The following is an 11437-nucleotide window of genomic DNA, read 5'->3' as shown; positions in this document are numbered from 1 at the left end:
CTGAGCCACTGAACTAACTAATGGTTATAAAGTCAAAATACAAAAAATTAATATCTAATTATTTTATTTTTATGAGGTTCAAAAACAGACAAAACTAATCTGTAGTAGAAATTGGAACAAATTGTTGGCTCTGAGTCGGGAATATTGGCTAAAAGGGAGTATCAAGTTTCTTAGGGTATAGAGAGTTTCTATATCTTGGTTAGAGTAGTGATTTACAGATGTATACTGCACATTTAAAGTATGAGTGTTGGCTGATTGGTTTTTTAAAAAGGACCTTTCAATATGCTCCCTACAAGAGACTTACTTCAGGGCTAAACACACACACAGATTGAAAATAAGAAGACAGGAAAGAGTACCCCATGCAAATAGAAATGACAAGAAAATGAGGGTAGCAAAACTCATGTCAGACAAAGTAGACTTTAAATAAAGGCTATAACAAACACAAAGAAGGACACTATATAATGATAATGGGATCGACACAAGAAGATGTTACACTCACTAACATATATGCACCCCAAACAGAAGCACCTAAATATATAAAGCAAATGCTAACATACATAACAGGAGAAATGAGCAATGATATTATAATAGTAGAAGTGAAGTGAAATGAAGTGAAGTCGCTGAGTCATGTCTGACTCTTTGCGACCCCCGTGGACTGTAGCCCACCAGGCTCCTCCGTCCATGGGATTCACCAGGCAAGAATACTGGGGTGGGTTGCCATTTCCTTCTCCAGGGGATCTTCCCAACCCAGGGGTCGAACCCAGGTCTCCCACATTGCAGGCAGATGCTTTAACCTCTGAGCCACCAGGGAAGCCCTATAATAGTAAGGGACTTTAATAAAATCAGTAAGGCACTAATGGCCTTAAATAACATAATAGACCAGGACTCTAAGACAGAATAGACCAGATATTGGATATTCCATCCAAAAATAGCAGAATACACATTCTTTTCAAGTATACATGGAATGTCCTCCAGAAGAGATTACAAGCTAGGCCACAAAACAAGTCTCAACAAATTTAAAAGAATAGAAATTATATCAAGCATGTTTTCCAACTACAGTGGTATGAAACTAGAAATCAACTACAGAAAGAAAAATGGGAAAATGACACATATGATAACTAAACAATATACTGCTTGAAAAACCAGTGGGTTGATGAAGAAATCAAAGGGGGAATTAGAAAACCATTTAAGGCAAGTGAAAATGGAAACACAACACTTCAAAAGCAATGGGATGCAGCAAAAGAGTCCCAAGAGAGAAGTTTATAGCAATACAGGCCTTCCTTAAGAAACAAGAGAAGTCTCAAACAACCTAGTCTACCACCTAAAAGAATTAGGAAAATGAAGTAATTAACCTCCAATTAAAATAAATAAATTTATATTAAAAAAAAGAATTAGGAAAATGAACAAAGCTCAAAATTGGCCAAAAAAATAAATAAATAAAGATCAGAGAGGAAATAAATAAAATACAAATAAAAATATATATAAAAGATCAAGGAAACCAAGAACTGAGTTTTGTTTTGTTTTGTTTTAATAAAAATTTGAAACTGGTAAACTTTTAGCCAGGCTCACCAAAGAGAAAAGAGAGAGGGCTAAAATAAGAAGTGAAAGAGGATAAATAATAATGTATGCCACAGAGATACAAAAAAAATCATAAAAAGAAATGAACAGTTGTATGCCAACAAATTGCACAACCTAGAAGAAATGGACAGATTTTTAGAAACATACAGCCTGCCAAGATGTAATCAAGAAGAAATAGATAATTTGAACAGACTAATCACAAGTAGTGAAATTGAATTTGTTATTTTTTTTAAAGGTTCCAGAAAACAAAAGTTCAGGATCAGGTGACTTCATAGGGGAATCTTACCAAACATGTAAAGAAGAACTAATACCTATCTTGCTCAAACTATTTTAAAATATTGGAGAAGATAGGACACTTCCAAATTCATTCTATGAAGCCACCATTTCCCTGATACCATAACCAGACAGACACTACAAGGAAAATACAATTGTAGGCCACTATCTATGATGAATATAAATGCAAAAATTCTCAACAAAATATTAGCAAACTAAATCCAGCAATACATAAAAAGGATCATATACCATGATCCAAGTAGGATTTATTCCAGGGGCACAAGGATGTCTCAACATTTGAAAATCAATCAATGTGATATACTACATTAATAAAAGGAAGGATTAAAAATTGCATGATTATCTCAATAGTCACAGAAAAAGCATTTCACAAAATTCAACATCCATTCATGATAAAAAAAAAAAACCCTTATCAAAGTGGGTATAGAGGGAACACATCTTAACATAATGAAGGCCATTTATGACAAACCCACAGCCAGCATCATACTCAATGGGGAAAAGCTGACAGCTTTTACTTTTACTTAGGTTTATCCAAGAACAAGATAAGGATCTCTACTCTTGCTGTCTATATTTAACATAATATTGGAAGTCCTTGCCACAGCAGTTATACAAGAAACAGAAATGAAAGTCATCCAAATGGAAGGGAAGAAGTAAAACTGTCATTGTTTGCAGGTGACATGGTACTCTATATAGAAAACCCTAAAGTCTCCACACAAAAATTATTAGAATAAGTGAATTCATCAAGAAAGCAGGGTACAAGATTAGAAAAATCCATTACATTTCTCTACACTAATAATGAACTATCAGTAAGGGATTTTAAAAAAAAAAAACAAACCCTGTTTAAAATCACATCAACAGGAATAAAATACCTAGGAATAAACTTAACCAAGGAGGTGAAAGACCTGTACTCTGAAAACTATAAAACATTGTTGAAGGAAACTGAAGATGATACAAAGAAATGGAAAGATGCCCCATACTCTTGGATTGGAAGAATTAATATTGTTAAAATGGCCATGCTACCCAAGACAATCTAGAGGTTCAATGCAATCCCTACCAAAGTACCCATGACATTTTTCACAGAACTAGAAAATAATCCTAAAATTCATGTGGAACAACAAAAGACCCCAAACTGACAAAGCAGTCTTAAGTAAGAAAAAAAAAAAAAAACGGGAGATACCACCCACCCAGACCTCAGACTACTACAAGGCTACAGTAATCAAAATAGCATAGTACAGGCACAAATACATAGACCAATGGAGTGGAATAGAGAGCCCAGAAATAACCCCACACACACATGGTCAATTAGTCTACAACAGTGGAGGCAAGAATATGCAATGAAGAAAAGACAGTCTTCAACAAGTAGTACTGGGAAAACTGGACAGTTAAATGTAAAGCAATGAGATTAGAACCTGGTGGCTCAGACAGTAAAGCATCTGTCTATAATGTGGGAGACCTTCCATCCCTAGGTTGGAAAGATCTGCTGGAGAAGGAAATGGCAATCCACTCTAGTACTGTTGCCTGGAAAATCCCACGGACAGAGGAGCCTGATAGGCTATAGTCCATGGGGTCGCAAAGAGTCGGACACGACTGAGCACTTCACTTTCTTTCACTTTCATACCATATACAAAAATAAAGATGGTAACGATAACCCTGTATGCGAGACAGCAAAAGAGACACAGATGTATAGAACAGTCTTTTGGGAGAGGGTGAGGGTGGGATGATTTCGGAGAATGGCATTGAAACATGTATAATATCATATATGAAACAAATCACCAGTCCAGGCTCGATGCATGATACTGGATGCTTGGGGCTTGTGCACTGGGACAACCCAGAGGGATGGTATGGAGAGGGAGGAGGGAGAGGGGTTCAGGATGGGGAACACGTGTATACCTGTGGCAGATTCATGTTGATGTATGACAAAACCAATACAATACTGTAAAGTAATTAACCTCCAATTAAAATAAATAAATTTATATTTAAAAAATAAATAAATAAACTCAAAATTGATTAAAGACCTCCCTGTGAGACCTGAAACCATTAAACTCCTTCCTATGAGAGAACATAGGCAGAATACTCATTGACATAAATCATAGCAGTACTTTTGACTGTCTTAAGGCAAAAGAAATAAAAGCAAAAATAAACAAACGGAGCCTAATTAAACTTAAGAATGTTTGCACAGCAAAGGAAACTGTCAGCAAAACAAAGACAACGTACAGAATGGGAAAAAATGATATGGCCAACAAGGAATTAATATCCAAAATATGTAAACAGTCATTACTACTCAATATCAAAAGAACAAAAACCCAGTCAAAAAATGGACAGAATAGACATTTTTTTGAATAAGACATACAGATGGCTACTGCTGCTGCTGCTGCTAAGTCACTTCAGTCGTGTCTGACTCTGTGTGACCCCATAGACGGCAGCCCACCAGGCTCCCCCATCCCTGGGATTCTCCAGGCAAGAACACTGGAGTGTGTTGCCATTTCCTTTTCCAATGCATGAAAGTGAGAAGTGAAAGCGAAGTCACTCAGTCGTGTCTGACTCTTAGCGACCCCATGGACCGCAGCCTGCCAGGCTCCTCAGCCAATGGGATTTTCCAGGCAAGAGTACTGGAGTGGGGTGCCAGTGCCTTCTCCAACAGATGGCTACAGATCCATGAAAAGATGCTCAGCATTGCTAATTGTTGAGAAAAGTAAATCAAAACAACAAGATAGCACCTCACCTATGAGAATGTCTATTATCAAAAAGTCTACAGATTGCAAACAAGGAGAGGATGTGAAAAAAAGAGAATCTTTGTATGCTGTTGGTAGAAATGTAAATTGGTACAGCCACAGTGGAAAAGTGTATGGAAGGTCTTCAAAACACTATAAATAAAACTTCCATATGGCCCAACAATTCCACTCCTGGGTATATATCCAAAGAAAACAAAAACATTCATTTGAAAAGATACATGCACCCCAATGTTCATAGCAGTGTTATTTACAATAGACAAGATATAGAAGCAACCCAAAGGTCCATTAACAGATGAATGGATAAGAAAGATATGAGAGACAGAGATATATACACACACATACATAAACACACACGTAATGGAACATTACTCAGTCATTAAAAAATGGAGTTCTGCCATTTTCAGCAAAGTGGGTCAGCCTAGAGAATATTATGCTTAGTGAAATAAGTCAGACAAAGAAAGACAAATACTATATGATATCACTTACATGTGGAATCTAAAGAATAATACAAATTAATGTATATGCCAAACAAACAGGTTCACAGGAAACAAACCAGTGGTTACACCGTAAATCAACTATCAGTTCAGTTCAGTTCAGTTGCTCAGTCGTGTCCGACTCTTTGCGACCCCATGAATTGCAGCACAGCTGGCCTCCCTGTCCATCACCAATCAAATACTTCAGCTTAAAAAATAAAATGAAATGTGTGTTATTGTATACAAATGGAATCATATAGCTTTTTGTGCCTTCCTTTGGCCAGGGAAATTCCAAGGGAGGGATTCTGCTGTGAGCAACCAACACTCCTTTCTGGGGGAAGACAGCCTCAGTCTTGAAGAGGAGAGCTGAGTGACACACAACATTCTCTACATGGTTAAATGTAAAAGACGAAATTATAAAACAAATGGAAGGAAATATCAAATAGTCCAAAAATGAGATTGAAAAGGACTTTTTGTGATATTTCCCAAATCAGATAAAAAGATGTAGAGCATCTATGACAGTAGGTTTTATCAAGGTAGGGCGTGTGGGTGGAAAGGGGCAGCAGTAAGAAAAGCCACCAGCATCACCGTGGTCCAGGAGGGACCTCTCTTGCCTCAAATGCTGAGCATCTGGAGGACAATGTTTCCTTCCAGTGCTACTTCCCTCAAATCCCTGACAAATAGCTTGCACATCAGCCGTGGTTTACAGCATTACTTCACATTTGTGTGTGGTGAGGAGGGGCTGATTTTGAGTCACCTGGAGGGTCCTGCCTATTTCAAACTCAACATGCTTGTAAGAAAACATAGTCTCCAGGGGATATTCTCCCACTGGCTCCTACCTCCCCCAGAAACTTGCCCTCCCCTGAGACCTCACCCCACTTTTGCATGCCTGTTACAGAAAGTCAAGGCCATAGAAGCTGCTGAACATCCAGCATGTGGGCTTTTTCTGGACATCCCGTGTTCCCACTTGCTGCTTTATTCTGAACCCTTTGGAAGGCTGATCAATGGTTAGAGACTATGACACTTTAGGAAGGAAAAAGAAATCTTCTGAGTTAATATTATGATAATAGCAGCCACAGTGACTGTACCAGACACTGTGAGAAGCCCTCTCATATATTATCTCACCAAACCTTTTTTTTTTTTTACCAGTTTCATTCATTTTTTTTTTTTTCCTCAGATAAAATTACGTGGTAGCTACCGCTGGAGCCTGGGTCCTTGCATGGAGACTGGTGTGGGTCCTTACAAGATGGTCAGTGAATTCCTGATACGGAGACTTGGGGAACACCATCTCTTTCCAGAGATCAGTTGGAAATGGCATCAAAAGTGGCCTTGGCAGAGTTGCCCAGGGTGGCAGTACAGCCCCTGGCAAAGGTGTAACAGTCATCAGTGCCAGCCATCATCAGGAGCTACTTGGGCACAGGGGCCAAGATGATACCAGTGCCCCTGAGGGCAGGGATGAGGTACACCAGCACTGAGCCACAGCAGCCAGTCACTTTGCAAGAGACAGTGTAGGCCTTGCTGATCTTGTTTCCCCAGTAGCCTCATCACATGGGACAATGGAGAGCTTGGCCAGGATGATGGCCCCTATGACCAGGAGGGCAGTGGCTACCTTCTTAAAGCACTTGACACCCAAACTGACATGTCTGTTGTGATCCCCAGTGGCAGCAAATGCCTTGAACCTGGTCCACTAGCCAGCACAGACCTGCTTTTGCACGGGCAAAGTCTTCAAAACCTTGTCCTTGAGGGATGTCCCCAGGAAAAAGACAGTGATCTCAGATTCCTTGATGGGCAAAGAGAAGAGGTAGACCTCCAGGAACTTGATCTTCATGTCCTTGACCAGAGGGCCCAGCTTGGTATCGGGGAGCCACACCTTGTCCTTGGCCTTACCTCCAAGAGCTCCATGGCGTTTACCCCAGCCCTGACCCTGGCCGCAGCCCTGGCACTGGACACCACTGCCAAAGTCTCCACGGATGCTATCCAAGCCTCCTATTCCAGGGCTCCCGGGGCCTCCAGACCCTCCCACAGCACCCACGTTAGCCTTCATTTGGTGTTTTTACGAAGAAGCCTCACCAAACCTTAAGTCTCTATTTTACATATGGAGGAAATGAGGCTTAGAGTGATCAATTGCCCAAGATTACACAACTGAAAGCACTTTCCTAAGACACCTGGATGTGAATGAGGATCTCCCTGATTCCAAAGACCTCATTGTTTCTGTCCCCTCAGTTCCTCTCAGGTTCCATTGAGCAAGATGGGCTACGGAGACCAGGGGCAGGAGATTTAGTGTGCAGCTTTTATTACATCACTGATTCTCAGTCTTGGCTTCACATTAGATTCATCCAGGGAGTGTCTTAAAATCCCACTGGTTCCAGTGAGAACCACTTATCTGATGCACCCCCAAAATATCCTAGAATATAGAGTTGGTGTCATCTTAAAAGCTAGTGTTACCTCCTCCTCATGCTTTAAAGAGATTTCATCATGGATGATCTGATGACTATTTTGAGCATTTTATTTACAACTTGATATTCATATTGACCTAACAGAAATGGTAACTAAACATAAACAGGACACAGCAGCAGTAAGCTTAGGAATCTTAGGTGCTGCCATGCATTCTCATGTGGTGGGAAGTCATCACTCTGAACAGAGTTAGAAAACCCAAGTTCAAGTTTCAGTCCTGCCACTTACCACCTATGTGACTTGATCTTGAAATTCCTCCTTAATCTGAAGGAAGCCAACTAGATTTTTGAGCAGCAGAATGACATGCTGGGGTGGGGATGGGGAGAACCTCTTTCTAACATACCAGAGGTTGGAGACAAAGATGTTGTTCAAGGGGTATGAGGGTGCTGATAATTCTGCCTTTACCACCCACCTTTGTGAAATTAAAGTTATGGGAAGCAATCTGATGCTGATTTTGGCTTAAGAGTTAGAAGAGCCTGTTTTTGTAACAATTCCTTAAATGGAACCACATACATTGTTAGTCTTAGTTCTTTCAAAATGAAGATGCAAGACCCAAGCCTACCAGGGCAGTGACATAGCAAGAACCTGTGTAACCTCAAACATCCTAAGGATCCTATCCATCAGGGAACCGAAAGCCAGGACTCCTTTGCCAAGGACTGCTGATCTGCTTCTGCCCTGTGCAGTCTCCTCATCTCTGACAGTAAATAAAGACTTTAACTCAGAGTGTGCATGTGAGGTCACCCTAACTCTACTGCCCCCACTGCTCCTAGATTGACAGAGAAGTACTAGATGTGAGATGTGAACTGGGAGAAAGCTGGTGCGGTGGGAAGAAATAATCACCTCTCACATGCATGGAGGCAGTTTAAGAGCCAAGAACCTCACTGCTACCCAATTGCTATGTTCTGGTTCCCCCTGTCAGAAAAAAGAATAGTATTGTGTCCTGCCTACTCTCCATGTTAACCATACAGCCCCCTTTCCAAACTTTCCTTCACAAGCATCAGGCAGGCACGTGATTTCTGCCAGATTTGGCTCCTCAACATTCTGGAGAGACGCCAGTGTGCTTGTGTCCTTTAAGGTGGCTTAGCAATGAGCCCCCAGGAGGCAGGGCGAGCAGCTGGGGATTTCACAGGCGACTCTTGCTTCTCCCTGTTGTCTTTGTGTCCACCCTCTGTTTCAGCTCATTTCAGTCTTCTCTAAAGTGTTGATCTCAATTTTTATGTTACAAAGCTTATGTTTGTGCCCATCCCATTGTACACCACCTTAAATCCTTTCTGAAAGCATGAAAGGCATATGTCAGAAACAGTTTTGTCATTTTGGACCTCCACGTCTGTGGCGGGAGGCTGGCAAGCACCAGTCAGGTGTGTGCTTGAGTGAGGGTCTGAGCTGTGGACCCTCATCTGGAGGCTGACTGACGTGGAGGCACCCAACAAACCTGGTCAGCATCTGAGAGACTCCTACCATGCTAAAGGGGCACAGAGGGTGAGCTGGTACCCAGAACAGCATGTCACTCAGCCTCATCTTCAGGGGAACGTGGCCAGGACACGTGTTTACTACAATGAGTTGTACAGAATAGAAATATTAGGGTTTTTTTATAGTGGATCCTAGCAGCACTTTTGTGAAACAGCATAAGGTGGAGAGAATAGGGGATCAAGGTTAGAGAGACCAGAGTCTGAACCTCGGACAGGACAGAGACACAAAATCCATCACCAAGAGAGGAAGGTGTGTGCTTTCCTTGCCATGCCAACATGTAACCACACTTCCCAAGATCCCTGCACCCCCACCTGCCAAACAGAGCCTGGCAGGCCCAGCTCAGAGAGGGGCTTAAAAGAGCCAAGCAGCCTTCTTAACTGTAGCTATAGTTGTCAGATCTTACTTTAAATGTCATATAACCATTTTTTACACAGATATAAATTTCTAATTTGGCTTTTTCCTTTACACATTTCTTTGGCATATGTGCTAAGCACATGCTTGGGGAAAAAAAACTAGTTTAATTCTGATTTTCTCCCTTTAAAACGATCAGCATTTCACACTCTAATGCATAATTCATTAAGTAAACCAAAGTTTTTTGGGTTTTTTTTTTTTTTTTTGAGCTCATGGGAGGGAGGGCAAGTGTGAAGATACACTTTTTGTGGGTCATATCAAGAATTCCATGGTTAGACCTGTTTTGATCCAGGTGACTTTCATGGCACAGATATTCAGCTGAAGTATCCGAATATCCCTGCATAGCATTGGGAAATGGTTGCAAAGAAGAAAGATGCTACAACATGCTGCTTCAAGGCACTTTGTTTTTTCTTTACCTCCTACAGTAGGAAAGTAGGACTTTGTTTAAGCACACACCTTTCTCTCCTGTCAGTCAGACGGTGATCACAGCCCAAGTGGTGAGTGTCAGCTGTAGTTATTTACCTCATCATCTCTATTTGACTCATATGCATCACTGGTACTGAGCATCTTTAACTGCTATCTGAAATTCTTCAAAAAGATTATTGTGGCTCAACCTCCAAAAGTTGTGTTGTGTGCAGAAGGCATAGAACCAGAGCAGCAGAGCAGAAATGTGTTATTTGTGAAACAAATGCTCATCATTTAAGAGTGGTCTCCATTCCATATACCAGAGCAACGATCAAGCTCTAAATGGGACTAAAGGAAAGAAGACCCTTACAAAACAGTTGAAACTGGGTTGTGTTTTGTTGCTGAAATATTTGCAAAAGAGTTGGCAATTATGTACCACATGATGTAAGTGAAGGGATGCATGATTGAAGTGTCTGGATAAGTCTAAAGGCGCTCCCTCAGTAGCAGAGAATAAAAATTGTAAATGTAAGAAAGCGTTGTGTTATAGTGTAATTTGGCAGTATGTTTTCTATCTTACTGGGACATAAAACAATAGTATGTTGTCTCTTATGTTTGATGAAATGTACTTAAAACAGAAGAGCTTGAATTTCCTTAGGTAAATATTCTGTCTATTGCCTGGATAGATAGCACAGTTAGCACAGGGTAATTTATAAAATTCACTCCCAGAATCTGGCCACAAGCTGATGCAACCTCAGATGGTTTGAGTGTGGACAACAAAGATTTCATGGAATCCTAGAATGAGGAATCTGTAAAGGAGTCTTAGGGATTCTATGGTCCTACAGATGGAGCTGCTGGAGCCCAGAATTCAGAAGCCTCTCTTCAGTCACTGGACACATATCTAATGAGTAGATCATGAGAATGTGAGGCATGGATGCCCTTTTCCCAGTGCTCCCAGTGGACATTCTGGCTTCAAGGGGAGTGGACAGGAGAGGGGAGAAATGGGAAGGGATGGAGTTTAAGGTTGGGCAGCTGTTCATTTGGCCCTTATCTGACAATTTGTTTTCTGTGGATGCCTTCTCTACAGTTCCCCTCCTTACCTTTCCCTTATCCCTCCACTGTGCCCCTCACCCCCTACAGCCCTGTCATCTTTCTTTCCTTTTGTCCGCTGTTCTCCTCCCTTCTCACCCACCTTCTAAGCCTTGAAGTGGCAGATTAGTTGAAGTGGGGGAGGGAACAGGACATGTGTGAAGAAAGCAGCACAGACAGGAGGCCTTGAAGAAACACTTTAAAAATTTAACTGAGGTACTTCCCTGGTGATCCAGTGATTAAGAATTTACCTGAAAACACAGGAGACATGAGTTCAGTCCCTGGTCTGGGAAGATTTCATGTCCTGCAGAGCAACTTCACTTTCTGCCATAAGGGTGGTGTCATCTGAGGTTATTGATATTTTTCCTGGCAATCTTAATTCCAGCTTGTGCTTCTGCCAGGCCAGCATTTCTCATGATGTACTCTGCATATGTATAGAGTTCCTCAAAAGACACTATGGAAGATGGTTCTCATTCAGTATCCAAGATATATTATTGATATTAAGTGAGAAAAGCAAGATGTATCCATTACACACCC

General features: G+C 41.1%; 1 pseudogene; it reads right to left on the bottom strand.

Moving 5' to 3' along the window:
* Positions 1–6257: 6257 nt before the first annotated feature.
* LOC138087623 (small ribosomal subunit protein uS5 pseudogene) lies at positions 6258–7118 on the bottom strand (annotated as a pseudogene).
* Between the last annotated feature and the right edge of the window lie 4319 nt (positions 7119–11437).

The sequence above is a fragment of the Capricornis sumatraensis genome, chromosome 1 (assembly GCF_032405125.1).
Source record: "Capricornis sumatraensis isolate serow.1 chromosome 1, serow.2, whole genome shotgun sequence".
NCBI classification, from domain to species: Eukaryota; Metazoa; Chordata; class Mammalia; order Artiodactyla; family Bovidae; genus Capricornis; species Capricornis sumatraensis.
Note: the sequence above shows the minus strand (reverse complement) of the source record. Positions and strands in the feature narration are given on the sequence as shown.